A 17,018-nucleotide genomic window follows, 5' to 3' on the forward strand; every position below is an offset into this window, starting at 1 on the left:
CATCAGTTCCCAGGGCCTGGCCCAATCACCCTCCCATCCCCTGCCTCTATTAGACAGTTAGGCATGTGGCAAGCTTTACCAGGGTCACCTGAGTTTGTAGAGAAGAACAGCCAAGGCCTCACCCCCATGGTGGTCTCTGCTGCTGAGGCTGGGGAGGATAGTGAGGATAGAGACTCCCCACTCCCCAACCCCCAGCAGCCTTGACAACACCTGCTCCAGGTGTCTGTCACAGGCTAGTTCAGAAGTTCAAAGAGCAGGGGCTTTCCAACCGTCCTTCCCAGCCCTGTGGCAGAGAGGCAGAGGCCTGGAAAGGAGATACTTCCCAGGGAAGGCTCTATGGTAGTTCTTCTGTAGCAGATACCACTCATACTTTCAGATGCTGAATTTCAGACAAATTTTCAGAAATGAGATGCTGCCTATAATTCCATTCAGGAAACATGTGGTGATCTCTAAACAGAAGTAGGAAATGGCAAGAAATAAAACCTGAAGAGACTGTTGGGAATTTAAATTATAAGAAGTCATGTGTAAAAAAATCTACAAACAATAAATGCTGGAGAGGGTGTGGAGAAAAGGGAACGCTCTTGCACTGTTGGTGGGAATGTGAATTGATACAGCCACTATGGAGAACAGTATGGAGGTTCCTTACAAAACTAAAAATAGAACTACCATATGACCCAGCAATCCCACTACTGGGCATATACCTTAAGAAAACCATAATTCAAAAAGAGTCATGTACCACAATGTTCACTGCAGCTCTATTTACGATAGCCAGGACATGGAAGCAACTTAAGTGTCCATCAACAGATGAATGGGTAAAGAAGATGTGGCACATATATACAATGGAATATTACTCAGCCATAAAAAGAAACGAAATTGAGTTATTTGTAGTGAGGTGGATGGACCTAGAGTCTGTCATACAGAGTGAAGTAAGTCAGAAAAAGAAAAACAAATACCGTATGCTAACACATTATATATGGAATCTAAAAAAAAAAAAACGGTCATGAAGAATCTAGGGGCAGGATGGGAATAAAGAAGCAGACCTACTAGAGAATGGACTTGAGGACACAGGGAGGGGGAAGGGTAAGCTGGGAGAAAGTGAGAGAGTGGCATGGATATATATACACTACCAAATAAATGTAAAACCAATAGCTAGCGGGAAGCAGCCACATAACACAGGGCGATCAGCTCGATGCTTTATGACCACCTAGAGGGGTGGGATAGGGAGGGTGGGAGGGAGGGAGATGCAAGAGGGAAGAGATATGGGGATATATTTATATGTATAGGTGATTCACTTTGTTATAAAGCAGAAACTAACATACCATTGTAAAGCAATTATACTCCAATAAAGATTTAAAAAGAAAAAAAATTCATTTAAGACATTTTCTGTGGAAAAAGAAAAAAGTCATGTATAAAGGTAATAAGGATTTTGGACCCTCTCATTTAAAAAAAAATTATGTGAAGCTATTAAGAATATGATTATCAGATATATGTTTTACAGAGGCCACTCTGGCAGCAAAGTGGAGGTGGCAGAAGAGCAAACCTTTGGGTCTAAATTGAGACCTGAAGTGAAGGGATGGGCTCTTGTCACGTCTTGGTGACTAGAATGACTTATTATTTACAAGTTAATGTTAATGTTACTTAACTGCCCAGCTTTTGTGGCTTGTCTTCCCAAATGGAAATTTGTAACTTGAAAGGAGGAATTATGTTTCCTGTTTTCTTTTTCATTTTTTCTTGTTTTTTTTTCACTCTGCTTTCTTCTTTATATACCTAGCAGCTAACATCATGTCTTATATAATGTATTTGTTTACTGATTTAGCCAAGTATTGAGACTGATGTGTGCATGATGTTGACATGTATTTTTCCTCTGTAACTGTAATAATTACATAAACTGATTTGAAATTCAATAAGAAATTTTTCCATCGGTCTTATGCCTACCTCAGCTAATTCAAGGTTTTCAGACAAGTCCGTTGCAGTACTCTAAGCCACTCCTCAGGCCTGGTGATAACACTGATAATGCTTCATTTCTGTTTGATTGGATTCTTGCACTGAGCTTTCAGCACTTGTCTATTTTGTCCTGATAAACTCAATTTGAATTGAGTTATCAAGGAAGATGTGGAAAGACACAAGAATCTATAGATTTTAAACTGCAGGTCTAAAATAAATTTATATATATTACTATTATATTAATTATATATTGATATATTAATAACAAAACAGAAGAAAAATACCCCTCTGAGAGAATTAAAAAAAAAAAAAAGTAAACAGAGCTTTGAAATCTAACCAGGAAAGAAAAGAGGGGAATGGCCATATAATTCTGAAAGTTAGGGTCTACAAGATCTTTGAGGATTAAAGTATTAAAAGATAAAGGCAACAAATTGAACATACAGTAGAAAAAGCTAAGAAATTTACACATAAATGAAACTCAAATAAAAATGAATCTTTGAGACTCCAAGAGGGACACACATGGTAATTATTCTGTCAGAGAGAAATCGGAGCAACAGAAATTGTAGCACTAAAAAAGAAGCTTAATTGCTCCATTACCCTATAAGGAAGAGTCGCAAAGGAACAATTTACCATCTCAGAGAGGTGCTGAAGTAAGATAGATGCAGTCATAAGCACCTCAAAAAACAGAATCACAAAGCAAAATAACCGTGACAAGCTAGAGCACTCACTGCCCTCATCGTCACCAAGCTGGAGTCTTACAGATAAGAGGCCAGCCATGAAAGCTCAGCCATTCTGGAGTGAGTGCAATTAACTGGGTGAAACATTAACTCTTAGAGACTTTTAGGTTACCTTTCTTGGTGTCCAAGTAACTTGAAGGAACCAGCATGCTTGGTAAATGCCCCATTCACCACTAGACATTGACTGCATCACTGAGAAGATCCAGAATTACAAATATGCAATTATAGGTACACAGAGACACTATTAGAGATTTTTTTTACCACTTTTTATTCTTTCATTTGGCCTCCATTACTGACCATTTACCAAGTGTTGTGCCAGCTGTTAAGAAAACAAAACATGAGATATAGCCCCTTGTCAGGAGTTGGCAATATCTTAGAATGGCTTTTATTTACATTTTGAACCCATACTCAAGTCTCATATCTTCAGAGATGTTGCGACTTGGGTAGAAGCTGATATTTCAGAATATATATATAGAAATTAGCAAAAATATGTTTTAAGCATTTGAATAAATATTTTTTCTATCAGGAATTGTGTTTGGCTGTGGATAACAGAAGAACCCAAAGTAACTCTTAAACAAGAAAGGAGTTTCTTTCTTGCTCATGTAAGATAAATTCAAAGGCAGGGATTTTGGAATCGTTATGCTATACCTAGTGTCATCAGGGATCCAGGCACCTGTCTTTTTGCTGTACCCATATAAGTATTCTTCACAAGTTCATGAGGAAGGTCCAGGGTGACTGCAAGAGCACCACAATCACGTCTGTGACGCAGGCCAGAAGGAGAAAATGTAGAAGGATCAATGCTTCCTGGCTGAATCAGCTCCCTTTGAATTTAAGCCTTCCTGAAATCCTGCACAGTACTTCTCACAAGTCAGAATTAGTCCCTTGGTCATATCTAGTTTTAATGGAAACTGGGAAATGTATTCTTTTATTCAGTGGTTGGGAGAGGAAAGGGCAAGGGGTACAGTGTTCCCAGTTAAGAATCAGAATTCTCTTACAAAGGAGGAAGCAAAGAAGGAATCTAGGGATAGAACACTAACAATCTTTGACACAACAGTACTAGAGTTAACTTTATGGGACATGTATAGGTGGTTCTGCTTGACAGCAGGAAGGATGAAATTAACTGATTAAATAGGGCTCTACCTACTTACTTTTTTTGGTTTCGTTCTCTTTATAGTGACTAGAAGTCTAAGGTCAGCTTTGCAGGTGGCAAGAAATATGGCCACATTAGATAATCTGCCTCCAGCTTTGCAAAGGAGAAAGAATCATTACAGTCTCTTCATTTATTGCATTTCTTTTGGCCTTGTAGACCAGTGAAACAGCTGCTCTTTATTGTGCAGTTTGCTCATCTATTCAAAAGGAGTAGTCATGCTACCATTTTTTATATAGTCACAATGTGCCAACTGCTGTGCTAAGGCTTATATGGATTCTCTCTTTTATCCTTCAGCAAGACTGAGGTAGATGGTATTATTTCCCCTATGTTACCAATGACACTGAGGCTTAAATAAGTTGAGTGAAGAAGTTTAGATCATATGGCTTAGCAGACAGTAAAACTAGCTTTAAGTAAGAGTCCAGCTAGCACTACACTCATCATTCTGAAATTTACCAGTTAGGCAGCATGATGCTTCTACTGACAGGTGTTACACACTCTTTGGGAAGTGGACAGTAATTCCTGATGATCAAAAACCAGTAGGTCTAAAAATACCTATGTTGGTGTATTTTCACTCATTCAGTGTAACTGAGATTCTTTCTCTAAGAAACCATTTTTGTGAGTGGTAGTCTATTTGGGACTTAAAGAATATTTATTTTTATTTTGTTCATTTATTTTCATTTACATGTATTTGCTCAGAAAATTCTTTTCCTGCTGTTAGCAGTATCATCATAGAACATCTTTGCTGTAAAAGCAGGTGCTTAGGGCTTTCCTGGTGGCGCAGTGGTTGGGAGTATGCCTGCCGATGCAGGGGACGTGGGTTCGTGCCCCGGTCCGGGAGGATCTCACGTGCGGCAGAGCGGCTGGGCCCGTGAGCCATGGCCGCTGAGCCTGCGCGTCCAGAGCCTGTGCTCCGCGGGGGGAGAGGCCACAACAGTGAGAGGCTCGCATACAGCAAAAAAAAAAAAAAGCAAGTGCTTAACATAAAGTGAAATCATTCTAAAGTGTTTTAAATGATTCACTACCTTTGGTTTCCTTAGAGCAGAGTGGCCTTAACCACATAGTTTTGAATTTGAGTATCTGATACAAGTTTAATTGTAGTTTTTATTTTGTTTAGTTGGTTTGCGGTGAGTGTTGTTTTTTAGGCCTCTGTTACACAGCTATAGATAAATATGGAGAAAGTAATTTAAGAAAAGAAGCAAAGAGATGAGATGCACTCACAAAGAAATACCCTTTGGGCAAATTAGCCTGTACCTATACACTCAGATGAGGAAAAAAAAAAAAAAAAAGACCATGAAAGCTCTTCTCTTCTTATCTTCCTCTTTAGTTATGGAGAGATGTATGATATGTGTGAATCTGAATATTTTCCTTAGAGAAGAAGAATCATTGTGTGCTGGTATTAGTATTTTGACCCAACCCCTGACATCACTTTACTGGTTCCTATTGGTTTCATCCACTTTGAATTCTTTTTATTTTGTAAAATGCTGTCAGTGAGGCAGGTTCTAGTTTGAAAGAGCACACGATCACACTAGAGTTGCAGGCATCAAAGGACATAATCATGTCCAAAGAGATGACGTCCAGGCCACCTCATTTCATCTCCATCAAGCAGCACAGCTTCCAAATCAAGCATCATTCTGGGGCTTCAGGGCTGATTGTTTCTCTCACTCTCCAAGTAAAACTCACTTTGTCCTTCACTTTCAAACAAATCATTTCCTGTGAAAATCAAAAAGTCCTCCAAGCAACCATGGAAGAGCTGATAAGCAAAGCCAAATAAACCAAAATGTATTTTACCTCTTGATTTTGTTTTCTCTGTGTGAAGCACTTGCCAGTATGTTAAACATAGTGCCAGGTGTTGTAGGGTTTGATGAAAAATATAAAACAGGCTTGATCACCAAGTTTCTTTCTTGCTGCATAAGGAGATACTTGGGTAATACTTAAAATAGAATTGTGAATTATCAAAGCAAATGAACAAACAAAAATGGGTCCCCCAAAGAGAGGCATTTTTAAGAAGTGTTTGCACAGATGGATAAAAAAATATTGTCATTTTAAAACAACCTATTTTTTTGTGTTGACATAAAGAAAATGTATGAAAGTCAATATAACCATGAATTCACAAAGAATGCAGATACTATACTATATATTCACATTTCAATTTTTATACTCCAAACAGTAAAAGTTAACAAGAGACCTAGACCTTGAAATATTGGAAAGTTCTCAATAAGTAGAAGAGCTAGTGTTAGGAGCACGATGCAGAAATCAGCAACTCGTATCTGGTGGTGTGATTAGATTAGTTAAATGCATATCGCAGGAGTGTGTTATACAGCTTTTTAGGGACAGTGTTTATACAAATACAATCACAAATACATAAAATAAGGCTTATATAAAAGTCTTCAAATGGTAATGATGAGCCCCAAACAAAACTGTGTTCTTACATTATTTTTATTTATTATTATTTTGGTAAAACTATGTGACTTACATATAAAGTATCTGTCAACACAATAGTGATCAGTTTGTAACTCTTCAATAAAATCATGTGTCAATAATCATATTACTGTAGCTGATAACCAGGATGATACATAAATAATTTCAGCTGTTATAGCAGTCAGGCTAGGAAAGGCATTACCTCATAACACACACACACAAAAAAGAAAAACACCAAAATATTAGTGGTTTAAAGCAACAAAGGCTCTGCTCATGTCTCAGGAACCTAGGCTAATGAAAGTTGCAACATTTATGATGCCACCTCTTACCTCAAGGCTTTAGGATTCATCACAGAGATAAATAGTGACCTACCATTAGTACTTACTCACAATATATGAGCACAGCTAGTCACTTGGCTGCTCCTAGCTTCAAGAGGGTAGGGAATTATAATCCTCCATAAACCTTGAAATGGAAGGCAACTAGCCATTGGTGAACATTACTTGTATCTTCCCACAATTTATTTGCTGCTTTTATTGGCCAAGATTCCTTATCATTGTTTCTGCAGAAAGGCGTAAAGAATTTTCTTTCTGCTGATTGATAGCACTGTTATCTTGAAAACATCTTTTTTGGTGGTACCCATTAAAAATGACAAAATTCTTCAGTTGACTACTGCTCTGGAAAAATTGATGACATTCAAGACTATGCCTGTACCAGCACAATTGGTTGAAGATTAAATATCAAAACGTGAAACATGTTTGACATGTATGAAACAGTTTGTCAGTTTTTCAAAGCATTAAACATACAGTTACCTACCATGGGACCCAGCAATTCCACTCCTAGGCATATACTCAAAAGAATTTTTTTAAATGTTCACATAAAACCTTGTACACAAATGTTTCTAGCAGCATTATTCATAATATCCAAAAAGTAGAAATAACCCAATTGTTCCATCAACTGATGAATGGATAAACAAAATATATTCACACAATGAAATATTACACAGCTATAGAAAAGAATGAAGCACTAAAATTTGGATGAACCTTGAAAACATCATATTAAATGAAAGAAGCCAGAAACAGAAGACCACATATTATATGATTCCATTTATATGCAGAAATCTGTTGAGACATGTAGTAGTTTAGTGGTTGCCATGAAATGGTGAGAGGTGGAAATTGGGAGATATGAGGTTTATTTTGGGTGTTGGAAATTTTCTGGAATTGGATAGTGGTGATGGTTGCACAACTCTGAATATAATAAAAATTACTGAATTGTAAGCTCTAAAATGGTTAAAATAGTAAATTTTATATTATGTGAGTTTTTTCTCAATAAAGAATTTTAATTAAAAAAAAAGTATGTGCCGTAGTGGTCACCACTTTTCCAAATTGTTGACCTCTCTGCCTTCATTTTCCTAGGAGTGTAACCACTGCTTCATATGCTGTCTACACAAGACAGCAGAAGATTCCAAATCATCTACGCTAAATAAGTACTTATTTTATCTATCACAATGTCAGTATCTTCAATATGCTAATCAATTTCCTTACAAGGATAACTTTAAATTTCAACAAATTAAAGGCTAAGTAGAGTAAAAATTGCATTTGGAGTCAGAGAACCTGCATTAGGGACATGAGCAAGTCCTGCTTTTCTGAGCTTTGGTTTTCTCATCTGTAAAGTAGGAATTTTAATGCATACCTCACCAACTTGTTGGAAAGACCAGATGACACAGTGTATGTGAAAGTGCTTTGTAAATTTTACACTGCTATAGAAGCTGTAGTTATTCTTTTCTTTCCAATTTTAATTTTAGCATATTTCCTTTAAAACTTTTAGCCTATTTCACTTTAAATAAACTTATAAAAATCTGGGCATTTGGAGTCAATACACTTAGATCTGAATTCCGGCTCTGCCACCTTTTAGCTGTGTGACCTTGCTTAGATAGCTTAATCTCTCTAAATGTCAGGTTTCTCATCTACCAAAAAGGAAAGTAAAGCGTCTCTCATAAAGCCCATGTAAGGATTAACTAAGCACATGTACAGTGTTCTGCATGTGGTGAGCTCTGTTTATAGCGCCACAATAAAACGCACCCTCCACAATTCTCTTCAGATCTACAAATGCTAATCGACTTGGTCTGTTGGCAAACCTAAAAATTCCAATCGTTTAATGTTTCTTCTAATATTTTTCTGTCCCATCAAAAATGAATAACATATACTGTCACCAGAGAAGATTAATTACTGTTTTTTTCCTTTGAAGGTGACATGTTGCACACTAATTAGATTGTATTTGGGTGCCTATGTGTTGATTACCAAATAGTATTGTAAATCTGATTTTACTCTCAACTTATAGACTGAAAAATTTGTATTTAAATGCATGTGCATACACACACACACACACACACACATGCAGATGTACTTACATAGATACACATATGTACGTATATAAACACATGCATATACGTGTCATCTTATATTTGAAAAGTTGCAATTGAGGGTTTTGTTTTTAACTGTGTTGACCAAAGGTTCATGTAGTATAATAGGAAAGCACTTAGCCCTATTGAAGGTGACAGCCTTGGCAGATAGAACTCTCTTCTTCTACCTCCCTCCCCTTTAGAGAGTTTATTGGTATAATTTTCTGAGATAAAATGGGAGAACAAATCCAAGAATTCATAAAAGAAGGTTAAACAATCAGTGACTAGAAATTAGAGCCTAAAGTACTAGTAAAAATTTTTTTTTTAAAAAAAAGAAACCCACTCTGAAAAATCAGCTAAACTTTCCTTATTTAATAGCACCAAAGAGCAAGAGCCTGTGCTTGCTTTTAATCAGCAAGCCTCCCTGCTATGAATTACTTTTTGCCTCTAACTCAGGAATCCACTGCATTTTCAGCCTCAGTTTCTAAGGGGAAGTGATGAGAAATATGACTGTGTTCCAAAAGGTTGCAGCAAATTATATGTGGATTTGATCTGAGAGCCGTGAATTGTAAGGAAAAATTCACAGCTTGATTTCAAGCTTCAATCCTATGATCTCATGGACCAAGATATGGTGAGTGAGATGTAACTTCTCTAATGGAACTGCAGGGAGAACTACCAAATCTGTTGTCAATATAAGTGACATTCATTCATCCCTGTATTTATACAACAGGTATTTATTGAACACTTATCTATCAGGCAACATGGAAATCACTAGGAATAAAAGATGTACAAGACAAAAATCTCTACCTTGAAAAGGTCACAGTGCATTAAGGGAAGGCAAACATATCACAAACCCTTAGAGAAATGGTGGGATGGGCAGTAATAATAATAGACTTTTGTGATCCTCTGATAACATAGTGATACATCTAATTCTGCTGGGGTCTGAGTTTCACGGAGGAGGTGATGCCAAATATGAGTCTTGAGGCAAATGTGTAGGAAGACAAAGGTGGAAAGTAATAGTCCAGGCAGAGAAAACAATCCTGCAGTTTGTATGGAATGACTACAACCTGTGACATCTGTGAAGAAATAGCACAAAAGATTGACAAGAAAGGACTAGATCATGCCATAATAAGATTGGTCTTCATCCTGTAGACAATGGAAAGCTATTGCAGGATTTAAACAAGAGAGCGTTTGGATCAGGTTAGATTTAAGACAATGTAGAAGATGAAGTGGCAGGAGTCTAGAAGCAGGAAGACTCAGTAGAAGACTATTGGAAGAGTCCAGGTGAGAGGTGGCAAGTTCAAGTCAAAGTCCAGGTGAGAAGTGGTAAGAATGGAGAGTAGAGAAACTACACATGCTTTGGAGATAGACTTGATGGAGTTGTAACTATGCAAATGTGAGTGGTCTCAGATCATGCTCAGGTTATTAAATTGTGAGACACAGAAGAGTAGTAGGAAAGCTTTGAGGGGAAAGTCAAAGATGGAGCTTTAAGGTACTTGTGAACACTCAGAAAATTGGGTGGTGGAAATATGGGTCTGGCACTTAGGGAGGAGAAACAAACTAGAGAAACAGGTCATGGAGTCTCTGTGTATCACTGATAATAATGGTTGTGTACGGCTGATGTTTCCCAGCAAAAGTTATACAGAGTAATGAAAGAAGATTGCCAAGAACAGAACCAAGGAGAAAGAAAAGATGCATCAGTCTGAGAGGTGGAAGAAACATAAAGGGCATGGTGTCAAAGAATGAGAAAATTTTAGGAAAGAGGGAAAATGTTTAGGAAATTTTATCATAGAATGATAAGTTTAGTAAAGAAAAGCACCTAGGGTTAACAATGAGAAGATCACCAGCAATCTCTGTTAGGGCAGTTTTCATGAAGTGGTGAGGCATGACTTACTTCGTAAAATCAGCACCAGTAGTCCCTAGCTTTTTAAATTAATTTCCAACGATTTCCTTAAGTCCCCCAGAATTTCTTATTTTTTAAAAATTTCTCACAAGTTCCCTACTTTCACAGTCCAAATGGGGAGAGGGAGTCCCCTGACATCTACAGTCTGGCTGAGAAAGAAGGCAGGTGTCCTGGAGTTCTCTTTGCAGAACTCGTGTAGAAATCTGGCCCTGCAGAGAGCTACAAGCAAGGCAACCTTGTAAGTCCTTAAGTCCCACCAGTAAGAGTAAACTGGATTCCAGGTTGCCTGCTTGAAGGCAGTGGGGACAGTTAGGAGTAAGGAGGGCATAGTAAAGAGTAAAGAAAATTTAGCATCGCTGTCTGGGAAACAGTGACATAATTACACAAAGTAGGATGTTAAATTCACACATAAGGAACGAATGAGTGAACCGTTACCCACAGAGAATGAAAGTGGACCTGTGGCAATGGATTGTCCTAACACCTGCATTTACCACAACTAATTTTTTTTTTTTAATTTAGGCCATACCAAGACAGGCATTTTAAGACCACTGTTCTTAATGTTCTATCTCATTGGATTTAATGAGACATACTTAAAAACAAATGGACTGTTTTCTGTAGGGCCAGATTCACACTCGACTTCACAGAGTAGAAACTTAAAATGTTCGAAATTAACCCAAATCAAATTTTAAAAGATTTTCTCAGGAGAGAGAAGAGGGCACATTTGGTTAAGACCCTGAGTGCCATGTGAAACATGTAAAAGATTGACTGAATGAAAATAGGCCATCCTTTGTCTCCCTTAGACACTAAGCCACCTTTTATTCTACTATTTTTTACTTTAATTGGAAATATTTAAAAATTTTAGAACCAGTTTTTTTCTAAATATCTGAATACTTATTTTTCTCCCTTTCTAAAAAGAAATGTCAGAGATTAAAAAGTTAAATCCTCCTTCCTTGAAACTAGCAAGAAAAGAACTGTTTGGTTCTAATTGTAGTTATTGTCTGGATTATATATTTTCCAGTTTCCTAGTAGAGTTTCTAGTATGCTCTGCTAGTTTCCCCAGCAGTTTCAACCCCTAGTAGAACACTGGCTATTGTATAATCTCCCCAATTGAAAGTATCCACAGTCAAGAACAACAGCATGCACTCTGGGCACACTTATTTACCACAATTTCTCTCTAAATATCATAATGTCCTTTTACTATGAAATTTTGCAGACTATGATGTAAAAGAGAACCCTCTCTCTGTGTGGCTCTTTTCTTGGGGCTTCAAGGAAATTGGCCCTTGCAAGCTGGTGTTTCTGAAAGTGAGTTTTCAAAATTACTAACCAGTTCCGTTTAGGTTGTGGATTAAATGTTTGCAAATGGCAGCTTTAGCCTCTGGCAATTTAAAAACTGGGCTTAGCTTAAAGAACCATCTGACACTAGGTTTTACCTTCTTTTAATTTCATTCCAAAAAATGACCCAGATATTCACTCCAAGCTACCCACCCCTCAAAATTATTTTCTATTAATGGGCAGAAACAGATTAAAGAACCTACAGTGTGCCTTGATTTATAGAGCTACCATGCTTTGATTCATTCAATAAACATGCATTGGGTATCTAGCCTACAGTGGGGTGCTGCATTTGCAGGGTTCCTAAGCATGGCCTTTTCCCTCAGGTTCTTGCAAACCAGTCAGTAAAGAACATTGTAAGTTCTACAATAGAGGTGTGCACAGAGCAGAGAGGAGGGCCATCACCGTCAACTGTACTATATACTGACTTGTCTGAAGTTTAAAATATTTTGTATCAAAAGAGAGGGATCCCCATTTTATGTAATTAATTCAGCAATTCCTTTGATAAAACATAGCCCTTTTGTAAATGCTTTCTTAATTTGTTTCCTTTCTAATTTTAGAATTTCTTAAAGTAAGGCACACTTATAATTTCTGCCCTTGAAATAAGTATGTAAGAGTAAATATTTGTGAGATGTTACAGCATCCTAATATGTTTTACACTATTGAAGTTTGTGTGAATTTAGAGTGAGAGTATATGTATTTCTTTTTCTTTCATGTAGAATCTTGCAACTGGGTGGGTTCTTAGAGATCACGTGTTCTTGGGATGGAAAACTTGAAGTTCAAAATTTAGAACTCTCCAGGTCATACTGTGAGAGGGGACAAATAGGGCCTAATATACCAGTCTGCTTTTCACAAAAAAATATTTTAATCTATGCTTAGAATGTTCTTATGAGCATTGATTTAGTAAAAATATATTTAAATTCTCAAATTTTATACTTAGAAAATCTCATGTAAATTTATCAGGTCATGTTCAAGAAAGCCTTAAAGAGCAAATCATGAATAAAAAATAGCCACTTCTAGAAGTTGTTCCTTTTTTCAACACTATTTGTTAAAGCCATAGTTATGATATATGCTCTCTGTAAAAGGTCAATTAGCAGATTCCCCAGGATATTTAAAGTTTTGTGTTATCTTCTAAATGTCAAGTTGAAGTTAGAAATGTTACATTTGGGAGAATTTTGCCATAAAATAGTCCAAATGATGAAAAACAAATATTCCAGGTCAAGGATAAGGGAGTGGTAGGGAATCATACTTTGCCTCCAGAAGCCTGAGAGGCTCCAAGGCCAGATCAGTTGGCCAATCAGTTCTCAACAGTGGCCCACTCCCTGAGATGGCAAGGAAATTGAACTCTTTTTAATATTTGGCCTCTTTTCACTGACTGACTCCTATGAACTGGTGTGAAGTAGTACAAAAGACAGTTTTCATGCTTTTTTAATATGAGAAAGGCCAGAGCCTGCACATAAACTATGGGGTATGTTCTAGGAGAGCTCTGAAAGTATAAAGAGAAGAAAATAACCAATGGGACAAAGTGTTGGTCCTAGTGAAGACAAAGGGGAATAAGATTAAAAGCTCTGATAGAAGGATGACCTTTGAACAATTCTTTTTCAGATCCTGGAGGAAAACAGGTGAGGATAGATGTGGCTATAGATGTCTTTGTTCATGTCTGAGTTTAAAGTTGAAAAAGTTCATTCCTAATCTCTTCAGTTTTCACTGGGAAGCAAGTCAAGGCCATTTTCAAAAAGATTTGTAGGAAGGAATAAGGATTGGGATTGTAGGAGAGTTGTGGGCATTTGGGATATCAGTTGTGGGAGTGGGGAAAATCACTGATTAGGGACAGGTAAAAGTTTCCTCCCAGCAGTGAGGATCCAGCTGCAGTTGAATACTGTGATTGTGGCGTTTCACCAATATGCCTGGTTATGTTAACTCTCCACCAGTAAAGAGCAACTTAGATGTAGAAAGTAAAAACATAGAAAGAAACAAACATAAAAGTTTATAGGTTGACTTTATAGGTGAACCTAAATACAAAAACACTGAGGGTCTGGTGAAAATGGTTAAAGTCGTTTACGATTAAAGTCTGACAAAGAAGGATGCAAAGCCATGAAGCTAGTGAAGCATCAGGAAAAAAAGGAGTGTGTAAGATCTCTGAGACAGAACAGTTATCCTAGGAGTAAGGAAGTAAGAGATCTTGAAGGAAAGGAATAAGAAATCTGTGTATGTGATTAAGATCAGGGAGCAGCTGACTTCCTGTAAAGGGTAAGATAGTAAATGTCTGTGGCTTTGCAGGCCATATGGATTCTGTTAGACTTCTCATCTCTGCCCTTGAAGGTATTCATAGATAAGTAAACAAATGGGCATGGCTATGTTTCAGTAAAACTTTATTTACAAAAACGGGGTGTGGTCTGTATTTGTCTCAAGAGCTATAGTTTGCTGACCCCTCTTCAAGATAATGACAATTACCAGGATGTAGAGGAAGTTAAGTGGAGGTGAAGGCTGTTAGAAACCAAGGGGCCAAGATGCTTTAAGATTAGTATATTGAATATAAACCATCTAGATCTAACAGACATCTAGAGAACACTTCACCCAACAACAACAGAATAACACATTCTTCATAAATGTACAAGGAACATTCTCCAGGACAGATCATATGCTAGGCCACAAAACGAGCCTTGGTAAATTTTAAAAGGATTGAAATAATACAGAGTATGTTCTCTGATCACAGTGGAGTGAAATTAGAAATCACAAATCACTAACAAAGAAATCTGGGAAATTCACAAGTATATGAAAATTAAATAATGCACTCCTCAATTGCTAATGGATCAAAGAAGAAATCACAAGGGAAATTACAAAATACTTTGAGATGAATGAAAATGAAGACATAACACACCAAATATGGGATGCAATTAAAGCAGTACTTAGGGGGAAATTTATAGCTATAAATGCCTACATTAAAAGGAGAAAAATATCACAATCAGAAATCTAATCTTTTATCATAAGAGAAAGAAGGAGCAATAATCAGGTCTGAGATGGCCTGAGGAAATGGAATGGGATGAAAGCCCAGATAGAGAAGTTGACCTTAGCTGAGAAGAATGGCTTCTCTTCGTAACTGGAGCATAGGAAAGTAGAATGGTTTATATGTTTGCTATAAGATTATAAATTTCCCATCTTTACCGCTTTCATCTGTTTTCTCTGTAAAGCTGAAGTTGAGGTCATTTGCAGAGAGTAAAAGGAAATGGAGCATTGGAGATTTGAGCAATAGTTTTTGTGTAGAATGGTTAAAATAGTCCTCCTATAGAGTTGACTAGAGAAAACTATTGAGAATTTCAGGCTGTTGAGGATCTTTTTGAGGCTGGTAGTAGTGTGTTACAGAGGAACTACTGATCTGCCGTGTTGTATAATTCCTTCAACTGCATTTGGGTAGGTGGGTGAAGGCACAGAAAAGGCAAATGTTTGTGTTCATATATAGCTAGATGGGTGAAATGAGAAGATAAATAGGCAGGGAAATTTAAGATGTTGAAATGATGGGTCATGGTCAATAAGCTAGTTAAGGACAGAACTAAGGAAAGGAAAAAGCTAAGGAATAGGGAGCAAATAGATCACTTAACTGGAGGTCACCAGGAGGTCTAATATACAAATCGGCTTCATGAGGGCAGAGAAACTGTTTTGTTCGCTAATGAGTCCCAGCCCCTGGAATAGTGCCTGGCACAGAGTAAGTGTAAAATATTTGTATTTGTTGAATGAATGATCATGGCAGAGCAGGGATCATTTAGGAAGAAAGCTGGAAGAATGGAAGGTTGTGGTCAGAGTTGGATGCTTGAATGGTGATAGAGAGGCGGAGCATTATGGGTAACACCTTGTATGTCTGACATGCACATACAGTAGGTTCTTGGTAACTATTAGCCTTAATCATTAAGTTTTTTGGCCTTTTATAGGAAATAAGTATTTTTTGAGAAATTAAGTAGAGAGTAATTTCTCTACAAATGGATGAATTGACATTTCCCAAGTAAGTATCATTTAAAGCCATTGAAACAATCAAAGTTGTTAATTCTACCTTATATGGGCAGAATAAAAAACCATCAAATAAATAAACAAACAAAATACTAGTAGGAATGATCTTCGTTTCCAAATTAGCCTAGTCTAGTTCTCAAAGCCAGAAGCTCAGAGTACTTCTTATGCTTTCTATTGTTTTATTTTGCTTATCACAAGTGTGGGAAATTTTAGATTCACAATACTATATCACCTTTCTAAAGTGTATTGATCTTTCGGTAGTCTTTGAAAGACCTCTTTTTCTGCTTTTAGAATAAGGTTGAAGTCTCATTAAAAACAGACTATTTGCAAAGGAAAGGTTTACAGACAGAGGCTGAAATGGCAATAATCTAATTTTTAAACAACGCCAGTTTTTTTTCATTTAGCTAAATGTATCAAAGAAGTACTTTGGTTTTGAGGATTCACGTCTTCTTTGGCTAACTTGTGGTAATTCTTACCCTGCTTCTCTCCCACACCCCACTGTGTAATTACTTGTACACAGTAGATATTAATAAGTCTGTATTGACTGTTCTTTAATTATGTATGGAGTCGTTCAGGTTTTTTCTGTGAGATGTTATGGAAAAACCCGAATGAACTTTTTGGCCATCCCAAGAACAAGAAGTTCTCTGAAATGCCCTTCTCTGTACCTCTTTGCTGGGTAAATTTCTCTTATGATCCAGTTCAAATATCGTCTCTGAAATTATCCCCCACTCTTACAGGCGAATAATCAGGTTTCTGTCCTTAGAGTAGTTCTTTACTGTTTTCTGTCATATTACCATTATTTACTGGTGTAGCTATTTCTCATCGTTGCCTTTTATCTATCAAGGAGCAGGGAATTTAGCTTATTCATCTTAGGGTCTCCATACCTTGTGTGTGCCTGCTATGTATAAAGTGCTCCAGGTTTGTCTGGCAAATAGTATGACAGTGAGAAAACTCATTCTACAAGCACGCCACTGTAGGCTTATGTTGGAAAACCCTGCCCTTTAAAGGATTTTGCCTCTTTAAAATTTTCCTGCATTTAGGATACTGCTGTTAGGTGAGCAATGATTAATTGGTTATGGCTCTGTAATCCAATCAGTGGATGTAATTAACTTAGAGAAATGTTAGCCTTTTTCCCTA

At 37.1% G+C, this 17,018-nt stretch overlaps 1 protein-coding gene across 1 annotated transcript in view; it reads left to right on the forward strand.

Annotated features, from left to right (window-relative positions):
• SLC2A13 (solute carrier family 2 member 13) overlaps nt 1-17,018 on the forward strand; it is a 441,864-nt gene that overhangs the window by 336,751 nt on the left and 88,095 nt on the right. The gene's annotated exons all lie outside the window — the stretch shown is intronic.

This window comes from Lipotes vexillifer, unplaced genomic scaffold (assembly GCF_000442215.2).
Source record: "Lipotes vexillifer unplaced genomic scaffold, Lipotes_vexillifer_v1.1 scaffold817, whole genome shotgun sequence".
NCBI classification, from domain to species: Eukaryota; Metazoa; Chordata; class Mammalia; order Artiodactyla; family Lipotidae; genus Lipotes; species Lipotes vexillifer.